Consider the following 23,230-nt stretch of genomic DNA (forward strand, 5'->3'; position numbering starts at 1 on the left):
CCATCAACCTGCACTGGGACCAAAGCCCTCCACACCCCTACCAGACAGGTACCTATCCAGACCTCGCATAAATGTTGAAGAATTGCAGCTCATTCCACACTCTCACAACCCACTGTGTGAAAAGGTTTTCCCTCATGTTCCCCATAAACTTCTCACTTCTCACCCTTAATCCATGACTTCCACTTGTAGTCCCATTCAACCTCAGTGGAAAAAGCCTGCTTGCATTTACCCTATCTATACCCCTCATAATTTTGCACACCTCTATCAAATCTCCCCTCAATCTTCTATGTTCAAAGGAATAAAATCCTGACCTATTCAATCTTTCCTTATAACTCGGGTTCGTCAATACCAGCAACATCCTTGTAAATTTACTCTGTATTCATTCAACCTTATTTACATCTTTCCTGTAGGTAGGTGACCAAAACTGCACACAATAGGCTTCACCAACATCTTACACAACGTCAACTCAGCATCCTATCTCCTGTACTCAATACTTTGATTTTTGAAGGCCATGTACCAACAGCTTTTTTTACAACCCTATCTACATGTGATGCCACTTTCAATGAGTTATGAACCTGTATTCTAGATCCCTTTGTTCTACAGCGCTCCTCAGTGCCCTGCCATTCACTGTGTAAGACCTACTCTGGTCGGTCCTACCAAAGTGCAATATCGTCCACTTGTCTACATTAAATTCCATCTGCTATATTTCAGTCCATTTTTCCATCTGGTCCAGATCCCAATGCAAGCTCTGATAGTCTTCTTCACTGTCCACTACACCCCTAATCTTGGTGTCATCTGCAAATGTGCTGATCCAGTCAACCACATTATCATCCAGATCATCGATCAAAATGGACCCAGCACCGATCCTTGCGGCACTCCACTAGTCGCAGGTCTCCAGTCAGAGAGGCAACTATCTATTACCACTTTCTGGCTTCTCCCACAAATCCAATTTACAACTTCATTTTGAATGCTGAGCAACCTCCCATGCGGGACCTTGACAAATGCCTTACTAATGTCCATGTACAGCAGACAACATCCACTGCCTTGTCTTCATCCACTTCCCTGGTAACCTCCTCAAAGAACTCTATAAGATTGGTTGGTCATGACCTACCACATACAAGACCATGCTGACTATCCCTAATCATTCCATGTTTATCCAACTATTAATATATTTAGACTTAGAATGCTTTCCAATAACTTTCCCACTTAGGCTTATCGGCCTATCGTTTCCTGGTTTATTTTTAAAGCCTTTCTTAACAGCGAAAAAACATTGGCTATCCTCCAACTCTCCAGTACCTCACTTGTCACTAAGGATGATTTAAATATCTCTGCTAGAGTCCCTGCAATTTCTGCACTTATATCCTACAGGGTCCAAGGGAACACCTCATCGGGCCCTGGGGATTTATCCATCCTAATTTGCTTCCACACAGTAGGCACCTCCTCCGCTGTAGTCTATATAGGGTTTATGACCTCACTGCTGCTTTGCCTCAAGGCAAATTAAGGTGGATAAATCTGATGCACCATCAATAACTCTCAGAGACGGGAGGCGAATGATAGGTTTTTATTATCAGCAAGAGACCACGATTAGCAGCAAGAGACCACCACACAACATCCTGGAGACTGAGGGGGGAGCAGTGCCTCCAATCGCCTTTATACAGGGGACTGTGGGAGGAGCCACAGGAGCAGTCAGCAGAGGGGCGTGTCCAGGCAGATATATGTAGTTCACCACATTCACCCCCCCCCTTTGTTTTAAAAGAGAGTCCCCATGGGGTGAAGTTTCTTACAAGTATTTTTACAGGTTAAGTCTATCAGGCGGTCGAATCTGTTGCTGTGATCTACGTAGCACCGGTGACGGTGGTTGTGCTGGCTCCGGCCTGACTTGAGGTGCCAGCCCGTTAGGCATCAGTAATCCCTCATGCATGTGCGAGGCGCCCGGTATGGGAGTGTCGTGAGGAGTCTGTGTAGGGCTTGGTGTGTGCAGTATCAGGTGGGTATACACCTCGGTGGGTACAGGGTTCATACTTACCGTGGAGTGTTCGGGGTAGGGGTCTGGTGCTCCTGCGGGCGCCAGGTCGCGAATGGAGACCATGTCCTCTTGCCCACCAGGTAAGACCACGTAGGCATACTGTGGGTTCGCATGAAGTAGGTGAACCCTCTCGACCATCGGGGAGTGTTTATTGCTCCTCGCATGTTTCCGGAGCAGCACTGGCTCTGAGGATGTCAGCCAAGCCGGGAGGGTGTTCCCAGTGGCAGACTTCCTGGGAAAAGAAAAGAGTCGCTCATGAGGGGTGGCATTGGTGGACGTGCATAACAGGGAGTGGATGGAGTGGAGTGACTCGGGGAGGACCTCCTGCCATCGAGAGACCGGCAACCCCTTTGACTTAAGGGCTAAAAGTGTGGCCTTCCACACTGTGGCATTCTCCCTCTCCACCTGTCCATTTCCCCAGGGATTATAGCTCATGGTCCTACTAGTAGCAATACCCCTAGCCAGCAGGTACTGGCGCAGCTCGTCACTCATAAAGGAGGACCCTCTATCACTGTGGATATAGCAGGGATATCTGAACAGAGTGAAGAGCTGGCGCAGGGCTTTTATGACGGACGTGGCAGTGGTATCGGGGCAGGGGATGGCAAAGGGGAACCGCGAGTACTCATCGATTATGTTGAGAAACTAGACATTGCGGTCGGTGGAGGGAAGGGGGCCTTTAAAGTCGACACTCAGTCGCTCAAAGGGGCAGGTGGCCTTGATAAGTTGTGCCTTTTCAGGACGGTAGAAGTGCGGTTTGCACTCAGCGCATACTTGGCAGTCCCTGGTCATCGTCCTGATGTCCTCAAGGGAGTAAGGCAGGTTCCGGGCTTTCACAAAATGGTAAAATCGGGTGACCCCCGGGTGGCAAAGATCTGCATGGAGAGCGTATAGCCGGTCGAGCTGCGCGCTGGCACACGCTCCCAGGGATAGGGCATCAGGGGGCTCATTGAGCCTTCCAGGCCGGTACAGGATATCATAGTTGTAGGTGGAGAGTTCCATTCTCCACCACAAAATTTTATCATTTTGATTTTGCCCCGCTGTTGGTTGCTGAACATGAACGCAACTGAGCACTGGTCGGTCAGCAAGGTGAACCGTTTGCCGGCGAGATAGTGCCTCCAGTGCCTAATAGCTTCCACTATGGCCTGGGCTTCTTTCTCCACCGTGGAGTGCCGAAGTTCAGGGCCTTGAAGGGTACGAGAGAAAAATGCTACTGGCCTGCCTGCCTGATTGAGGGTAGCAGCCAGCGCGAAGTCGGAGGCGTCACTCTCTACATGGAAGGGAATGGTCTCGTCCACCGCATGCATCGTTGCTTTGGCAATGTCCCCTTTAATGCGGCTGAAGGCTGCGCGGGCCTCAGCTGAGAGGGGAAATGCGGTGGACTTAACCAGGGGGTGGGCCTTGTCTGTGTAGTGAGGGACCCATTGGGCGTAATAGGAAAAGAACCCCAGGCACCTTTTGAGGGCTCTGAGGGTGGTGGGAAGAGGGAGTTCCAACAGAGGGTGCATATGGTCGGGGTCAGGCCCAATGACCCCGTTTTCCACGACATACTCAAGGATAGCGAGTCGGGTGGTTCCAAACACACACTTGTCCCTGTTATAGGTGAGGTTAAGAGCTTTGGCCGCTTGGAAAAATCGTTGGAGGTTGGCGTTGTGATCCGGCCAGTCGTGACCGCAGATGGTGATGTTATCCAAATATGGAAATGTGGCTTTCAGTTGGCACTGGTCCACATCCAGTCCATTTCCCTCTGGAAGACAGAGACACCATTCGTGACACCGAAGGGGACGCGCAGGAAGTGATAGAGCCTGCTGCCCGCCTCGAAGGCGGTGTAGGGGCGGTCCTCTAGGCGGATGGGGAGCTGGTGATAAGCGGATTTCAGATCTATGGTCGAGTACACCTTGTACTGAGCTATCTGGTTGACCATATCCGCGATGCAGGGTAGGGGGTACGCGTCAAGCTGCGTGAACCTATTGATGGTCTGGCTATAGTCCACGACCATCCTATTTTTCTGCCCGGTCCGAACAACAACCACCTGGGCCCTCCAAGGGCTTGTGCTTGGCTCAATGACCCCCTCCCTGAGCAGCCTCTGCACCTCTGACTGAATGAAGGCCCTGTCCCCCGTGCTGTACCTCCTGCTTTTAGTTGCCACAGGTTTACAGTCGGGGGTCAGGTTGGCGAACAGCAGTGGGGGAGGGATCTTGAGGGTGGAGAGGCTGCAAGTGGTGTCAGTAGCACGGCTGTTGGCATGGTGCTGGGTGGGATGTGTGGTTCTGTGTGTGTGTGTGGTCAGTAGCGGGGTATATGATGAAGCCCCACAAAACTGAGGATTCCTGACAGTGAGTGGTGGGAGGGGCCCGTCATATGCCTAGTCACACTTTCGAGGTGGCTCTGGAAGTCCAGCCCCAATAGCACAGGGGCACACAGTTGAGGCATGACCAGTAACCCAAAGTCCCGATATTCTGTGCCCTGCACCACCAATGTCGCTACACAACCCACCTGGATGTCTGTGGAATACGACCCAGAAGCCAAGGTGACCCTCTGGCTTAACGGCTGTGTCACGAGTCCGCAGCTTTGCACTGTGTCCGGGTGAATAAAACTCTCAGTGCTGCCCGTGTCAAACAGGCAGCTAGTCCTGTGCCCCTCCACCAGGATGTCCATCATTGACCTTGCAAGCTGGTGTGGAGCGCTTTGGTCGAGGGTTACGGAGGCCAGAGTTGAACCGCCGTCTTGGTGTCCGGTAAGCACCCGTGGGTCAGAGGCGGGGCGAGGTGGCGGCGACAAAGATGGCCGCCCCCATGCCTTGCACGCGGCGCTGCTCGACCCTGCTCGTGGTTTAGACTTACAGGCCTTGGCGAAGTGGCCCTTCTTTCCGCAGCTGGAGCAGGTAGCTTCTCGGGCTGGGCAGCATTTTCGGGGGTGCTTTTCAAGTCAGCAGAAGTAACACTGCGCGGACTTGCGACTGGCAGCCGCCGTGGTCGATTCGCCGGTGGGTTGCGGGGACTTCACAGACTCGCGACTGGCAGCAGCCGAGGTTGATTCACCGGCGGGTGGCGGGGTCTGCAGCGTCCATGGGACCGGCGGGAGATCGCGTGGCTGGACAGCATCAGTGTTGTGCAGAGCAGCCTCCAGCGTGTTGGCCAGCTCGATCGCCGACTGTAAGGTAAGATCGGCATGTTCCAGCAGCCGCTGGCGCACGTACACTGACCTGATCCCCGTAACGAAGGCGTCTCGTACCAGGAGCTCTGCATGCTGTTCCGCCGTCACTCCCCTGCAGTCACAGGCTTGCATGAGTGCCCGTAGGGCCCGGACAAACTCAGCGCTTGACTCTCCGGCCCACTGCCGCCGTGTCACTAAGCAATGTCTTGCATAGACGGTGTTCACCGGCCACAGGTACTGTCTTTTGAGGGTGTCCAGTGCCCCTTGGTAGGTCGGCAGGTTCCTGATAAGGGAGTATACCTTCGGACTGACTCTAGAGAGGAGGATTTTGTGCATGATAGCAGGCTCAGTCACGCGAATCTCTTCCCGGTACAATTGGAAGCATGCAAGCCAGAGTTCAAAGGCAATAGCTGCTTCTGGAGATTGAGGATCAATGTCCAATTTATCTGGTCGTAAAATGCTCTCCATGTTTTAAAATTGCAGCGAATAAAATTGATGCACCATCAATAACTCTCAGATACGTGAGGCGAGATAGGCTTTTATTAGCAGCAAGAGACCACCAGACAACATCCTGGAGACTGAGGGAGGAGCAGTGCCTCCAATCGCCTTTATACAGGGGTCTGTGGGAGGAGCCACAGGAACAGTCAGCAGAGGGGCGTGTCCAGACGGGTATATGTAGTTCACCACAAAATCCCTGGGGCCGATAAGGTGTTTCTTTGTCACAATCCAGCTTGCACAATGTAGCCCACTCTTCAAATTGTTTATTTATTATGACACAGAAGGAAACAACTTGATCTATTTTGACTCCCGATTGAGGAATGCATCAGTTCAATCAATCTCCTACATCTCTTCCTCCCTTCAATGTATTCTTTCACCTGTCCATTTGAATTTGAGTCACAGGGGAAGGGGAATATCCAATAAAAACTTTCACAATCATAAACAATTTAAAAAAACACAAGTAAATAAAAGCAAGAGTAGCCCACCAGACCCCTCAAAGTGGTTCTGCCATTTTATATCATCATGTCTGATTGATGCCAGCCTTACTCCTCTCTTTGTCAGCTCCCAATCATCCTCAATTCCTTGAGCTTACAAGTACTTGTCTACCTCTACTTCAAATATATCTAATAATATGTATTCCACTAACCTCAGAGGTAGTAAATTCTAGAGATGCATTTCCTCTGAGGGAAGAAATTTCTATGCATGTAATCTTAAATGACTGGCCCTTTATATTTTAGCTATGTCCCCTTGTTTGTGATGCTTCTACTGGTGGAAACACCTCAACATAAATTGTTATGGAATGAAATCCTTGAACAGGGACTCTTACTGAAGACTGCCCGCACATTCATTAGGTGTTTGCAATTTAGCAAACAAGTAGAAGCAGAAGTGTCCATGGCCATTGGCATCAAAGAATTCTATAAATCGAGAAAAGGTCATGCAACAAAAAAATCCCAGTTCAAGCAGCTACTTTGTTAAAATAGCTTTGCTAATTGCTTAAGACATTGTATGAAAACCAACTAAATACTAGTCATATCACAAACCAGAGAAAATCTGCAGATGCTGGAAATCCAAGTAACACACACAAAATGCAGGAGGAACCCAGCCGGTCAGGCAACATCTATAGAAAACTGTATAGATGGTGTTTGGGCCAAGACCCTTCATCTTTTATTGGTACAAGTAACCTCAGCTGTCTGTTAAGCACCAATTGTCTGTCAAACATGACCAGGGGTTTAAGAACAATACACTGACAGCTACTGCAACTTTCCTTCATGCAGTAATGATTGCATTTGGCAATGTTTTTCTGTCATTGACTCTTCCATTTCCTTAGTCAACCAGGAAGGCTGCAATAATTTGTGATCATGTCTTCTAAATAACCACCAGGTTCAGGAACAGTTACCAGCCCTCAATTATCAGACTCTTGAAGCGAAAGGGATAACTTCGCTCAACTTCACTTGCCCCACCACTGTAGTGTTCCCACAACTTATAGACTCACTTTCAAGGACACTTCTTGATATTTATTGCTTATTTATTTATTATTAGTTTCTTCTTTTTGTTATTGCGCACTTTGTTGTCTTCTGCACTCAAGTTGAATGCACCATTTGGCGGTCTTACATTAATTCTGTTATAGTTGTTATTCTCTAGGTTTGATGCATATGCACACAGAAAATGAGCCTCACAGTTGTATGGTGACATATATGTACTTTGATAATAAAATGTACTTTGAACTTTAGCTACCATGACAAATTTTCTGATTTCTTGCTTTTTCTCCTGCAGTCAGTACCTGGTAAGCATAGCAGGCACCCACCCACTCACTCATAGTTTTCCAAACCTCTCTATGGTTGCGATACACTATGTTCCCTCATCCCTACATCCATCCATGATCACTGAATGATATAAGCATTCTCAGCCCAAACTTTATTTGATATCTTCATAACTTTGATAGGGAAATGTTAAGTAATATTCAGTGTTCTTGTTTATTGACACATTTTAATTGGTTTCACTTTATATATTCTTCCAGGCTTTCCATTGTATTGTGATGGATACTGTAGATAGATACTTTATTCATCTCAAAGGAAATTACAGTGTCACAGTAGCATTACAAGTGCACAGATATACAAATATTAGAAGAGAAGTAAGAAAGAATAAAAATGTTACCTTAAAAATAAGATGTACAAGATTTATAAGTCAAAGTTTACATGATCACTTCCCTGGCTATAGGTTAATTCATTATAGAGCCTAATGGCCAAGGGTAAGAGTGACCTTATATAACGCTCTTTGGAGCTGCATAGTTGTCTTAGTCTATTACTAAAAGTGCTCCTCTGTTTAGCCAAGGTGGCATGAAAAGGGTGAGAAACATTGTCCAGAATTGCCAGGATTTTCTGGAGGATCCTTTCTTCTACCACAGCCTCCAGTGTGTCCAGTTTGACTCCTATAACAGAGCCAGCCTTTCTAATCAATTTATTGAGCCTGTTGGCATCACCCATGTTGATGCCAGTGCTCCAGCACACCACCACATAGAAGATTGTACTGGCAACAACAGACTGGTAGAACGTGTGGAGGGTGGTGCTGTCAATGTTTCATATAAGCTTTGTTTTGCCTCTGTGCACACTGTCATCTATGAAGCCCTAGATTTAGCAGTCTCCAACCTTTCTGTTTGTGGAATCATTTACCTTCAAGTAACCATTTCTAGTGTATTTCACCTTCTTTCTCTAGTAAAGTCAACAGCTTAATGTGACAAAAATGAGACATATAAAGAATTTTCTCATCTATTTCTTTTAATGTGCTAGATTAACCTTATATCAGATAAAACTTTACAAGTTTTACCTGGTGCAAGCATAAAATGCAGTAATGTACTTAATTATTCAAGCTTTGAAGTAAAGTCTCCTGCTACAAAGTTATTTGGGATGCAATGTTTATGGTGGTAGCAGTTGTTAATGATTACACAGGGGCTGCAGGATCTGTTTATGAGGTACTTTGATACTAAACATAGAAAGAGTGGCTGGAGTCAACTTGTCAATCATTCTCAAATTATGGTGAATGATGTCAGTCCTGTCAATAGCGAACGTCGCTGAAGATCTCCCAGTAGAAAAGTCATAACTTAGATGTTCACAACAGCAGTTTTTATTATGATTCATCTGTTCAAAGGGTGTGATTATAACAGGCAAGAGCTTTTTTGCCTTTTCCTAAACATCCTGAATTGAGTAGCCTCCCAGACTATTACAGGTTAAAAGTCAAACACATTGCTGTGAGTCTGAAGTCACATGTAGGCTAGACTGGATAATGATTACAGATTTTTTCCCCTACTTCATACAGATCCCATTATTGACATTTATTTTTTGTTCCAATTTATTTTAGATCTTGCTTGAATTTACACTCCGCTGCTGCCAAGATGGGATCAATTAATTACGTCAGTAGACAAGCTTTCTGCACACTGGTTAAAAAGCAAATGAAATAAAAAAGAGCTGCAAGTCTGCCTTATGGTAATTTAATAACAGAAACAAAAGATTGTGTAGAATGGAGGAGAAGACAAACTTCTGATGTTAACTATTGTTACAAATCAAAGAGTCAAATGAAACATAGAAGCTTAGAAAACCTACAGCAAAATACAGGCCCTTTGGCCCTGTGCCGAGCATGTCCTTACCTTAGAACTACCTAGGTTTACCCATAGCACTCTATTTTTCTAAGCTCCATGTACCCATCCAGGAGTCTCTTAAAAGACCCTATCGTTTCCACCTCCACCACCGCTGCTGGCAGCCCATTCCACGTACTCACCACACTCTGCGCAAAAAACCTACCCCTGATGTCTCCTCTGTACCTACTTCCAAGCACCTTAAAACTATGCTCTTTCGTGCTAGCCATTTCAGCCCTGGGAAAAAGCCTCTGACTATCCACATGATCAATGCCTCTCATTATCTTGTACACCTCTATCAGGACACCTCTCATCCGCCATCGCTCCAAGGAGAAAAAGCCAAGTTCACTCAACCTATTCTCATAAGGCATGCTCCCCAATCCAGGCAACATCCTTTTAAATCTCCTCTGCACCCTTTCTATGGCTTCCACATCCTTCCTGTAGTGAAGCAACCAGAACTGAGCACAGTACTCCAAGTGGGGTCTGACCATGTCCTATATAGCTGCAACATTATCTCTCGGCTCTTAAATTCGATTCCACAATTGATGAAAGCCAATGGTCCAAATGCCTTCTTAATCACTAGAGTCAACCTGCGTAGCATCTTTGAGTGTCCTCTGGACTCGGATCCCAAGATCCCTCTGATCCTCCACACTGCCAAGAGTCTTACCATTAATACTATATTCTACCATCATATTTGGCCTACCAAAATGAACCACCTCACACTTATCTGGGTTGAACTCCATCTGCCACTTCTCAGCCCAGTTTTGCAACCTATCGATGTCCTGCTGTAAACTCGACAGCCCTCCACACTATGCACAACACCCCCAATCTTTGTGGCATCAGCAGATTTACTAACCCATCCCTCCACTTCCTCATCCAGGTCATTTATAAAAATCACAAAGAGTAGAGGTCCCCGAACGGATCCCTGAGGCACACTACTAGTGACCGACCTCCATGCAGAATATAACCCGTCTACAACCACTCTTTGCCTTCAGTGGCCAAGCCAGTTCTGGATCCACAAAGCAATGTCTCCTTGCATCCCATGTCCCCCTACTTTCTGAATAAGCCTTGCATGGGTTACCTTATCAAATGCCTTGCTAAAATCTATATTCACTACATCTACAGCTCCACTTTCATCAAACTGTTTAGTCACATTCTCAAAAAATTCAATCAGGCTCATAAGGTAAGGCCTTTCACAAAGCCATGCTGAGTATTCTTTATTATATTATGCCTCTCCAAATGTTCATAAATCCTGCATCTCAGGATCTTCTCCGTCAACTTACCAACCACTGAAGTAAGACTCATTGGTCTATAATTTCCTGGGCTATCCCTACTCCCTTTCTTGAATAAGGGAACAACATCCGCAACCTTCCAATCCTCCGGAACCTCTCGCATCCTCATTGAAGATGCAAAGATCATTGCCAGAGGCTCAGCAATCTCCTCCGTCGCTTCCCACAGTAGCCTGGGGTACATCCTGTCTGGTCCCGGTGACCTATCCAACTTGATGCTTTCCAAAAGCTCCAGCACATCCTCTTTCTTAATATCTACATGCTCAAGCTTTTCAGTCCGCTGCAACTCATCTCTACAATCACCAAGATCCTTTTCCATAGTGTTACGTACCCGTGACACGTGACAGTGGTACCCTTGTCACGTGACTGGGGTTGAAGTTATACTGGACATGAGGTAATGGTGGAGTGATGTCATTTTCCCGCCAGTAGAGGTCATGTGACAGGTTTTTTCTACAGGGTATAAAAGGAAGACCCACCCTGTCGGGTGGGGCAGTTCGTGGCTGGATTTGCCAAGATGACTTCATATCACTGTGTGATTTAATGTGATGATGCAGTTTAGTTAAAAATGAAGTTTTATATAATGCCTAAAGTTTAAAAGGTCAGAGCCAACGGTTTCTTTGCTAATGGAGAGTGAAGAGAAGAATCGATTTTCGATGGATTGACTTCGACCTTGTGTGATCCTCATTCGGAAGGATTTCGTTTACTATTCTCACGATAGTCTCCGCTGGAAAAAGCGGGAGATTGAGAATATTGTGGAAGGAAGGTCAGTCACTTTAAGCTGTTATATTTAATAAAATTCGACGTGGGAGTTCGACGCTGGGAATCGAAGGACATCGACGTGGAAGAGAATTTAAATCGCTTTAAAAAGTCTCTCCTTTTAAAAGTACCGTGAGCTTTTGAACTGTCGGCATATCGTTCTTTGAACTGTTTTCATTCGGCAATTCGCTTTAGAGAGCTGAGTTCTTTTCAATACTGCTTTAAAGACTGTTTGGGACTGCAACGCTATTAAGAACTGTTTGATTCAGCTGCCAGCAGCTGGTTTCGGGTCATTGTTTGGGTTTGTTTACTTTTGAAGGGGGTTTGTTATCAGTGTTTAATAAACGTGTTATTCGTTATAAAACCCCTTGCCTAACTCATCTATATTATTGTTGCCCGAATACGTAACATAATTATGGGGGCTCGTCCGGGATTGAATTATTTGAGTTTGAAAAGTTTTTTGAATTTTGGTAACGGGGATTGCTCGTTGTTTTTTTTTTGATTGGCTTGTGAGTGGTATTCGGCAACGATGAATATTGATGAGTTTCTGGATTCGCCAGTCGCGGATTTGTTAGCGAAGGCGAAAAAAACTGAAGTGTCTGAGATCGCTAATCGGTTGCATCTTAAAGGGATTTTGCCAACTACATCAAAAGCTGTAATACAGAGAAAGATCGCATCACATTTTGTGGCTTCGGGTGATTTTGAAGAATCGATTTTAGAATCGTTTCCAATAAGTAATCTGGAGATGCAGTTGCAAATTGAACAAATGATGTTAGAAAGGTGTAAATTGGAAGCTGAACAAAAGCAGAGAGATTTTGAATATGCAATGGAGAAATTAAGGTCTGTAGAACAGTCTGCTGATTCTAGAAAACCGTTTGTTGCTAGCCAAGAAATTAAATTGGTCCCTCCATTTAGTGAAACTGAAGTGGAGAGATATTTTCAACATTTTGAAACTATTGCTCGGATGTCAGAGTGGCCGAAAGATAAATGGTCAGTGTTATTACAGAGTGTAATCAAAGGCAAGGCACGACACGTTTACACAGCTTTAACTGCTGCGCAAGCATTAGATTATGATATTGTGAAAGAAAATATTCTCAAATCGTATGAATTGGTCCCAGAAGCGTACAGGGAAAGATTCAGGAGTTTGAAAAAGTCTGTGGAAAAGACTTATGTGGAATTTGCCTATGATAAAGCTATGTGTTTTGAGAGATGGGTTTCTTCTAAAAATGTAAATGAGGACTATGATACATTGAGAGAGCTGATTTTGATGGAGGAATTTAAAAGAAGCATTCCTGTTGAAGTAAGGACCTACTTAAATGAGAGGGATACTGATAAATTGCAGGACTGTGCTAGATTAGCTGATGAGTATGTTTTAATCCATAAGAATAAATTTCCTCAGGGTAGAATTTTTAAGAGGAAAAATAATAGGGAGACTCCAGGTAAATTAGAAATTAAATCAGAGGTTAATGAGAGAGGTAAGGAGGAAGGAAAACCTGTGAAGGAAAGACAGTTTGGTCTTATTTGTAACTATTGTAAGAAGCCTGGCCATGTAATAGCTAACTGTTTCAAATTGAAAAAGAAAGAGAAGGAAGCAGTTCCGGATGCTTGTGTGCAACATACTGAAGCACCTGTAAAGTTACAGGGTTTGGTAAACACAAATGAGGATTTGTTAGAGTCTGACAAAGTTAGAAAGGGATATGATCATTTTATAACTGAAGGGTTTGTATCCTTGAAAGAAGGATCTACTCTGGTGCCAATAAAAATTCTTAGGGATACTGGAGCTTCTCAATCACTGATGTTAGATAGTGTGTTGAAGTTTAATGAAGAGAGTGATACTGGTGAGGTAAATTACATAAGAGGTGTTGGAAGTGATTTTATGCCTGTACGTTTACATGAAGTAAATTTAAAGTCAGGGTTAGTTACAGGATTTGTTAAGGTAGGATTACAGCATAGCTTACCTGTGAAGGGTATTTCTTTATTGTTAGGTAATGACTTGGCAGGTGGACAAGTTTTTCCTGAAGTGCATTTGACAATGGAATCAGAGGAACCAGAGGTGAATTCTAACACAGATTTTTCTTGTGTTGTGACTAGAGCTATGGCTAAAAAGATTGATGTGCAGAATGAGGTTGTTACTCATGACTGTTCAACTCAGGATTTGAGTTTTGAGGATGTGTCAGAGACTTTCTTACCTTCGTTGTTTGAACAAGATTCTGGGAGTAAGTCTGACTATGAAGATTTATCTCTGTCTCGGAAGGAGATGATAGCAGAGCAGAATAGAGATCCTGAGATTGTAAAATTAAGGGAACAAGCTTTACTAGGTAGTGAAATTGAGAAGGTGTCAGTAGGATATTATTTGGAAAAAGGAGTGTTGATGAGGAAGTGGAGGTCGCCTACAATTCCTGCAAGTGAGGAATGGAATGTTGTTTACCAGGTAGTTGTTCCTAAAGTTTATCGGAATGAGATTTTGACTTTAGCTCATAGTGTGCCTTTAGGTGGACATCAAGGGGTAAGGAAAACTGTGGACAAGATTTTAAAACATTTTTACTGGCCTGGTTTAAGAAAAGATGTGGCGATGTTTTGTAAGACGTGCCATACTTGTCAAATTGTAGGTAAACCAAATCAGGTTACACCAGTAGCTCCATTACAACCTATTCCAGCATTTGGTGAACCGTTTTCTAAAGTTATTGTAGATTGTGTTGGTCCATTACCAAAGACAAAAACTGGTTATCAGTATTTGTTGACTATCATGTGTACTTCGTCTAGGTTTCCAGAGGCAGTACCACTTAGGAATATAAAAGCTAAAACTGTGACGAAGGCTCTTATAAAATTCTTTACTTATTTTGGATTGCCTAAGGAAATACAAACTGATCAAGGTAGTAATTTTATGTCTGGATTGTTTCAACAGATAGTTTATAAATTGGGAGCTAAGCAAATTACTTCGTCTGCATACCATCCAGAATCGCAAGGTGCTTTGGAGAGGTTTCATTCTACTCTCAAGAATATGATTAGGACATATTGTGTGGAGAATGAAAGTGACTGGGATGAGAGTATAAACTTATTTTTATTTGCAGTAAGGGAATTGGTACAGGAATCTTTAGGGTTTAGTCCATTTGAACTTGTGTTTGGACATAGAGTTAGAGGACCTTTAGCTTTATTGAAGGAACAGTGGATTAGTAAGGAAGTGCATACTAATTTGTTGGACTATGTTTTGAAATTTAAGGACAGGTTACATAAAGCTTGTAGCTTAGCCAAGGAAAATTTAAAGTTGGCTCAGGAGAAAATGAAAACTTGGTATGATAAGGAAGCTAGGATGAGGATGTTTAAGCCTGGAGATAAGGTGTTGGTTCTTTTCCCAGTGCAGACAAATCCTTTACAAGCTAGATTTCATGGACCTTATGAAATTGTGTCTAGAGTTAATGATGTGGATTATGTAATAAAAACTCCAGATCGTAGAAGGTCAACACAACTTTGCCACATAAATATGATTAAACCATATTTTGAGAAACAATCTGATACTGTGACTGTTGTGGTTAGTGAGAATGAGTTTGATTTAACTGGGAACATGATAGATGATTCATCTGACTTTCATTCTAAATCTAACATTGTTTCTGTTAGGTTACCTAATTCGACTATTTTGGAAAATATGGATGAGAAATTAGCACATTTACAGCTAGAGCAGAAACAACAGATGAAGGAATTGATTTTTAAGTATAAGGATTTGTTTCCAGATGTTCCGAGAAGGACTACTATAGCTTCACATGATGTAGATGTTGGAGATGCCAAACCTATTAAACAACATCCATATAGAATGAACATGGAAAAATGTGAACTTGCTGAGAAAGAAATTGAATACATGTTAGAGAATGATATTATTAGACATTCTAACTCGAATTGGAGTTCGCCATGTGTTATGGTGCCAAAACCTGATGGTAGTATTAGGTTTTGTACGGACTATAGGAAGGTGAATGCTGTAACGAAAACAGATGCATATCCAATTCCTAGAGTAGATGATTGTGTAGATAAGGTTGGAAAAGCAAAGTTCCTTACAAAGATTGATTTATTGAAAGGGTATTGGTGTGTTCCATTAACGGACAGAGGTAGAGAGATTTCTGCATTTGTAACTCCATCTGGGTTATATGAGTATAATGTTCTTCCATTTGGGATGAAGAATGCCCCAGGTACTTTTCAGAGGATGATTAATTCTGTGATTCAGGGTTTGAAAGATACTGATGCTTATATTGATGATTTAGTGACAGGAAATGATACTTGGGAAGCACACATTATTGCGGTGGAGAAATTGTTTGAAAAGCTTTCAAAAGCTAACTTGACTATTAATTTAGCCAAAAGTGAATTTGGACATGCTACTGTGACTTACCTTGGTTATGTTGTGGGTCAAGGTAAGGTCGCTCCTGTTCAGGCAAAAGTTCAGGCAATTTTGGAAATTCCCACTCCGACGGGGAAAAAAACTCTCAGAAGATTTTTGGGAATGGTAGGATATTATCGAAAATTTTGTAAGAATTTTGCTAATGTTGCCCTTCCATTAACTAATCTTCTGCAGAAGAATGTGAAGTTTGTGTGGACAGTGTTTTGTCAGGAAGCATTTGAAAAATTGAAAACAATGATATGTGAACAACCTGTGCTTAAGGCACCTGACTTTGGAAAACCTTTTTCATTAGCTGTGGATGCTAGTGATGAAGCTGCGGGAGCAGTATTGATGCAAAGGAATGAGGGTGATGAGGTTGATCATCCAGTAGCTTACTTTTCTAAGAGATTTAATAAGCATCAAAGAAACTATTCAACAATAGAGAAAGAATTGTTATCTCTTGTTTTAGCTTTGGAATATTTTGAGGTATATGTTGGTACAACTCAAAAACCACTTATTGTTTACACTGATCATAATCCGTTAGTCTTTCTGAGTAAGATGAAAAACAAAAACAGAAGATTGTTAAATTGGAGTTTGATGTTACAAGAGTACAATATTGTGATAACTCATATTAAAGGTAAAGATAATGTGGTTGCTGATTGTTTATCTCGATATTGAATGTACAATGTTTTTTTTTGGAGTGGTTTTTTTTATTGTAACACTCCTACTGTATTGTATATTGTGTATGTTATATGATTTATACATTTGTTTTTTTTTTGTAAGTAATTGTTAAAAATTTTTGTTCTTGATAGACCAAAAATGTTTTTTTTTTGGAGGGAGGTGTTATGTACCCGTGACACGTGACAGTGGTACCCTTGTCACGTGACTGGGGTTGAAGTTATACTGGACATGAGGTAATGGTGGAGTGATGTCATTTTCCCGCCAGTAGAGGTCATGTGACAGGTTTTTTCTACAGGGTATAAAAAGAAGACCCACCCTGTCGGGTGGGGCAGTTCGTGGCTGGATTTGCCAAGATGACTTCATATCACTGTGTGATTTAATGTGATGACGCAGTTTAGTTAAAAATGAAGTTTTATATAATGCCTAAAGTTTAAAAGGTCAGAGCCAACGGTTTCTTTGCTAATGGAGAGTGAAGAGAAGAATCGATTTTCGATGGATTGACTTCGACCTTGTGTGATCCTCATTCGGAAGGATTTCGTTTACTATTCTCACGATAGTCTCCGCTGGAAAAAGCGGGAGATTGAGAATATTGTGGAAGGAAGGTCAGTCACTTTAAGCTGTTATATTTAATAAAATTCGACGTGGGAGTTCGACGCTGGGAATCGAAGGACATCGACGTGGAAGAGAATTTAAATCGCTTTAAAAAGTCTCTCCTTTTAAAAGTACCGTGAGCTTTTGAACTGTCGGCATATCGTTCTTTGAACTGTTTTCATTCGGCAATTCGCTTTAGAGAGCTGAGTTCTTTTCAATACTGCTTTAAAGACTGTTTGGGACTGCAACGCTATTAAGAACTGTTTGATTCAGCTGCCAGCAGCTGGTTTCGGGTCATTGTTTGGGTTTGTTTACTTTTGAAGGGGGTTTGTTATCAGTGTTTAATAAACGTGTTATTCGTTATAAAACCCCTTGCCTAACTCATCTATATTATTGTTGCCCGAATACGTAACAATAGTAAATACTGAAGCAAAGTATTCATTATCCTCTGCTATCTCCTCCGGTTCCATACACACTTCTCCACTGTCACACTCAATTGGTCCTATTCTCTCATGTCTTATCCTTTAGCTTTTCACATATTTGTAGAATGCCTTGGGATCTTCCTTAATCCTGCCCACCAAGGCCTTCTCATGGTCCCTTCTGGCTCTCCTAATTTCATTCTTAAGCTCCTTCCTGCTAGCCTTATAATCTTCTTGATCTCTATCATTACCTAGTTTTTTGAATCTTTCGTAAGCTCTTCTTTTCTTCTTGACTAGATTTTCAATTGCCTTTGTACACCACGGTTCCTGTACCTACCATCCTTTCCCTGTCTCATTGGAACATATCTATGCAGAACCCCATGCAAATATCCCCTGAACATTTGCTACATTTCTTCCGTACGTTTCCCGGAGAACATCTGTTTCCAATTTATGCTTCCAAGTTTCTGCTTGAAAGCCTCACATTTCCCCTTGCTCCAATTAAACATTTCCCTAACTTGTCCTGTTCCTATCTATCTCCAATGCTATTGTAAAGGAGATAGAATTGTGATCAGTATCTCCAAAATGCTCTCCCACTGAGAAACCTGACACCTGACCAGGTTCATTTCCCAATATCAAATCCAGTACAGCCTCTTCTCTTGTAGGCTTATCTACATATTGTGTAAAGAAACCTTCCTGAACACACCTAACAAACTCCACCACATCTAAACCACCACACTCTTGGGAGATGCCAATCAATATTTGGGAAATTAAAATCCCATCACAACAACCCTGCTATTATTACACCTTTCCAGAATCTGTCTCCTTATCTGCTCCTCGATGTTCCTGTTATTATTGAGTGGTCTATAAAAAACACCCAGTAGAGTTATTGACCCCTTTTTATTCCTAACTTCCACCACAGAGACTCCATAGAACACCCCTCCATGACTTCCTCCTTTTCTGCAGCCGTGACATTATCTCTGATCAACAGTGCCACGCCCCGACCTCTTTTGCCTCCCTCCCTGGCCTTTCTGAAACATCTAAAACCTGGCACTTGAAGTAGCCAGTCCTACCCCTGCACCACCCAAGTCTCTGTAATGGCCACAACGTCATGGCTCCAAGTGCTGATCCACACTCTAAGCTCATCCACTTTATTCATAATACCCCTCGCATTAAAATAGACACAGTGCGTCCCTTCTCTATCACCAACCTATCCTCCCTTTCGCACTGTCTCCAAGCTTTCTCTATTTGTGAGCCAAGCTCCCTTTCCTCCGTCACTTCAGTTTGGTTCCCACCCCCTAGCAATTCTAGTTTAAGCTCTCCCCAATAGCCTTTGCAAGCCTTCCCGCCTGAATATTGGTCCCCCTGGGATTCAAGTGCAACCTGTCCTTTTTGTACAGGTCACACCTGCCCCAGAAGATATCCCAATGATCCAGAAATCAGAATCCCTGCCCCCACTCCAATCCCTCAGCCACGCATTTATCCTCCACCTCATTCTATTCCTGTACTCACTGTCGCGTAGCACAGGCAGTAATCCCAAGATGACTACCTTTGTGGTTTGTGGTCCTGCTTCTCAATTTCCTTCCTAACTCCCTGTAGTTTGCTTTCAGAACCTCTTCCCTTTTCCTACCTATGTCGTTTGTACTAATATGTACCACGACCTCTGGCTGTTCTCCTTCCCACCTCAAGATATTGTGGATGCAATCAGAAACATCCTGGACTCCCGGAAGGCAAACTGCTATCAGAGTTTCTTCCCTGCATCCACAGAATTGCCTGTCTGACCCCCTAACTATAGAGTCCCCTATCACTGCTGCCATCGTCTTCCTTTCCCTACCCTTCTGAGCCACGGGGCCAGACTCTGTGCCAGAGGCATGGCCACTGTTGTTCCCCCCTGGTAGGCTGTTCCACCCCCCCCCCCCCAACAGTACTCAAACAGGAGTACTTATTGTTAAGGGGGACAACCACTGGGGTACTCTCTGGCACCTGCTTCTTGTCCTTCCCTCTCCTTATCTGTCTCTCGAAGCCCCTGTATCACTACCTGCCTATAACTCCTTTCTATCACCTCCTCGCTCTCCCTGACAATGCAAAGGTCATCGAGCTGCATTCCCACTTCCCTAATGCAGCCCCTAAGGAGCTGTAGCTCGACACACCCGGTGCAGGTGTGGCCATCTGGGAGGCTGGGAGTCTCCAGCACCTCCCACATCTGACAGCGAGTACAGAAAACCAGCTTCACATACATTCTTTCTGTCTGTATTCTAAACAGATAACCTACCTTGCCTCGACTCGTTATCACCGAAGCCCTGTTGAGCCAAAGCCTTCCTACTCTGTCTCCCTCTACTCTGACTCCCACTCCTCGAATGCCCGCTCTGTAAAGCTGTCTTCTTTTTAAACTCTTCCTGCTGTTCTCACTGGCCGACCTCCACACGCTTGCTCAGTTGTGCCCCGTTTAAACTGTTGAAGAAATAACTGTCACCTTTTCAACTCTGCTCGCTTCCACAGATGCTGCCTGACTGTTAAATGTTTCAGGCATCTTCTTTTTTTATACAAATTACTTCAAATGATCAAAAATAAGCGAATAAGCATGTATGAATAAGAAGCACTGTAAGCATATTTTGAAGGGGCAGATCAAAAGCTTTGATGAACAACTCACTGTATCTGAAATTAGTATGCAATAACACACATGACAGAGAACATTTTACAATGCATATTCATCTTAAATTATATCGCTAATATATCATTAATTAATCCAATTAATTTGCAGTGCTGTTGAATATTAGCTGATGTGATACTACAATAAGCATCAAGAATTACACAATTAATATGCATAATATGATAATATCAGCATTTCAGTAATTTTGTGTGAATCCGTCATCCATGCTAATGAAACAAGTTGACTTCTGTTCTGCTTAAGCTTGAAAATTAATTAAATATGCATACCTAAGATATGTAGATCAACTGAGCTAACATATATTGTACAAAATATAACAGTAACCCTTCAAATAACTTCCAAATCATATTAAGGGTTGGACGTACTCAGGCTTAAAAAGGCTACCCAACTTATTTTCTTCACTCCAGTGCTTGAAAAGAAACTGCAATTAATCTCTCAAATCAAAATAACTGTGGATCAGGAATTCCCACTTTCTGAGCAGAGTCTACATGAGTGAAACAGCTCTATAAACAATGAGCTAGAATAAGAATTATTACATGGATCATGCAGAAATATCTCTGAACATTGAGAAGCTCGGGGGGGGAAAGTGCTGTGAATTCAGATATATGTAAAAGGGAGAGCGAATCAGAATCAGGTTTAACATCCCCGGCATACACTTGGTGACCCTTTATTTGGTACCTCCTCTACTTAATAAAGTGACCCCTGAGTGCATATTTGTGGCCTTTGGCTGCTATAGTCCATCCACTGCAAGCTTCGATGTGTTGTGTATTCAGAGATGCTCTTCTGCACACCATTGTTGTAACATGATGAGTTACTGTCGCTTTCCTATCAGTTTGAACTAATCTGGCCACTCTACTCTGACCTTTCTCGTTAACAAGGCGTCTTCACCCACAGAACTGCAGCTCATTAGATGTTTCTTTGTTTTTCATACAATTCTCTGTAAATGCCAGAGATTTTTGTGTGTGCAAATCCCAGGAGATCAGCAGTTTCTGAGATACTCAAACCACCCTGTTTGGCACCAACAATCATTTCACTGTCAAAGTCATTTAGATCACATTCCTTCTCCATTCTGTTGTTTTGTCTGAATAACAACTGAACTTTGTGACCATGTCTGCATGCATTGAGCTGCTGTGACGTGATTGGGTGATTAGATATTTACATTAATGAACAGGTGTACAGGTGTACCTAATAAAGAGCTCACTAAGGGTATGTTGTAAAATGTGTTGATTTGCGGCAGCAGTACTATGCAATACATAAAAATAAACTATAAAACACATGAAGAAATACACATGTAAGGAATTAAATTAAACAAGTAGTGCAAAAAGAGAGCAAAAAGTAGTGATGTAGCGTCCATGCGTTGTTTCAATGTACTTAGAAAATCAGAATTCTAGTAAAGAATAGTGTCTTTTCAAAGTGAGAAAGTGTTTCATTGAAAGAAAATGACTATTAGAATAATGGTGCAGTTCCCTCTGTTCATATGATAATCTGGTTAGTTTGTTAATTGTAAGTGTTTAGATGTCATGTATATCAAAAATTCTCCCATTAAGAATCATTAAGAAATTGGTAGATTGGTTTATTAGTATCATGGGTACTGAGGTACAATGAAACATTTGTCTTGCTTACTGCTCGTGCACATCAATGCACAACAGTCGTGCATCAAGGTAGTTCGAGGTAGAACAATAACGGAATGAAGGATCAAGAGTCACAGTTACAAAGAAAATGTAATGCAGGTGGAAAATGAGATGCAAGGACATTACGAGGCAGTTTGTGAGGTCAGGAATCCATCTTATCGTGCTAGGGAACCATTCAATGGCCCTATAACAGTGTCCTTGAGCCTGGTGGTATGTGCTTTCAGGATTTTGTATCCTTTGTCTGATGGGAGGAGGGGGCAGAGAATGTCCATTGTGGGTGTGGTCTTTGATTATGCTGGCTGATTTACTTCAGAAGTGAAAAGAATAGACAGCACATGAGGGGGAGGCCAGTCTCCTGGCTGTGTCAAGCTATGTCCACAACTCTCTGCGCTTTGTTGCACCGACAGGCAGAGCAGTTGCCACAACAAGCCACATTGCATCTGGATAGGATGATTTCTATGCTGCATTGATGCAAATTGATGAGGGTCAAAGGGACGTGCCGAGTTTCTTTAGTCGCATGAGGAAGTAAAGTTGTTAGTTTGCTTTCTCGGCCCTGGCATTTACATGGTTGGACTAGGGCAGCCTGCTGGTGATATTCACTCCAAGAAAGTTAAAGCTCTCAACTCCCTCAATCTCAGCACCTCTGACGTAGACAGGAGCATCTGCATTTCATTCTTCCTTTCTTTCTTAGTTTATGTTTCAATAAGGAAAATAATTAATGGGGACAGAACTTAATTACATATTTATTCTCAATACAGGAATCAAGTCAGGAAACAATCAAAATGCACTTTTAAAATTGTTGCTGCAGGTCTTCTGTTGTCTCAGAATTGCCAAATTCCTGGTCCAGGTCATATTGTTAGTTCTGGCAATGACCCAGGTGCTAAGTTAAACCTGGTACAAGCACAGCACTGAGTCCGGAGCTACAACACAGCGGAGTACAGCATGCAGGCTTTCTCTGTACAGGAAGCTTGCTGCTCTCATAAAACACTTTGATGGCTTCTGAGGACTTACCCCCCCCCCGGCTCACCAGATGTCCAAGCTACCAGTGTTAATGGTAGCTCTGCTGAGGACTTGCTTAAAAAAATAAGTAATTGTTAAAAATTAAAAATGTATTTTTCAATTCTTTTACAATTAATGCTCTAAATACTGTACATATTTACAAAAAATTTAAAACCAATTGAAACAAATAAAAATTAACTACGGTACTAATCTTTTTCCTACCTGATGGAGTCTTAGTGGAACAGCTGTTCCTATCGCAACCTCAGCAGGCAGGCGCCTGGATAAATCCACAGGAACAGACTAGAAACAACCAGCTCAGGAGGCAGGCTGGAAAATGCTGGGTTCAGGCTCATACCAGTGCTGGAAACTGGGATTTCAGAGGGAAAGCATGGTTATGTCCCAACATTAGTGCTGCCTTGGTTACAGAACTTCTAAGTCAATTGTTTTTTGTAGTTGTAAAGTCTGCCTGGACTATCATTTCTGATAATCACAATCCCCCATCTCCCCCTTCAGCTAAAATCATGCTCTTTG

At 43.1% G+C, this 23,230-nt stretch overlaps 1 long non-coding RNA gene across 1 annotated transcript in view; it reads right to left on the minus strand.

Moving 5' to 3' along the window:
* Nucleotides 1-22,973, minus strand: part of LOC140731135 (uncharacterized) — a 36,457-nt gene extending 13,484 nt beyond the window's left edge. Inside the window, exon 1 of the long non-coding RNA XR_012099733.1 lies at nucleotides 22,922-22,973. This is a non-coding gene — a long non-coding RNA (uncharacterized lncRNA). The remainder of the gene's footprint in view (nucleotides 1-22,921) is intronic.
* Nucleotides 22,974-23,230: the final 257 nt, after the last annotated feature.

Source organism: Hemitrygon akajei, chromosome 1 (genome assembly GCF_048418815.1).
Source record: "Hemitrygon akajei chromosome 1, sHemAka1.3, whole genome shotgun sequence".
NCBI classification, from domain to species: domain Eukaryota; kingdom Metazoa; phylum Chordata; class Chondrichthyes; order Myliobatiformes; family Dasyatidae; genus Hemitrygon; species Hemitrygon akajei.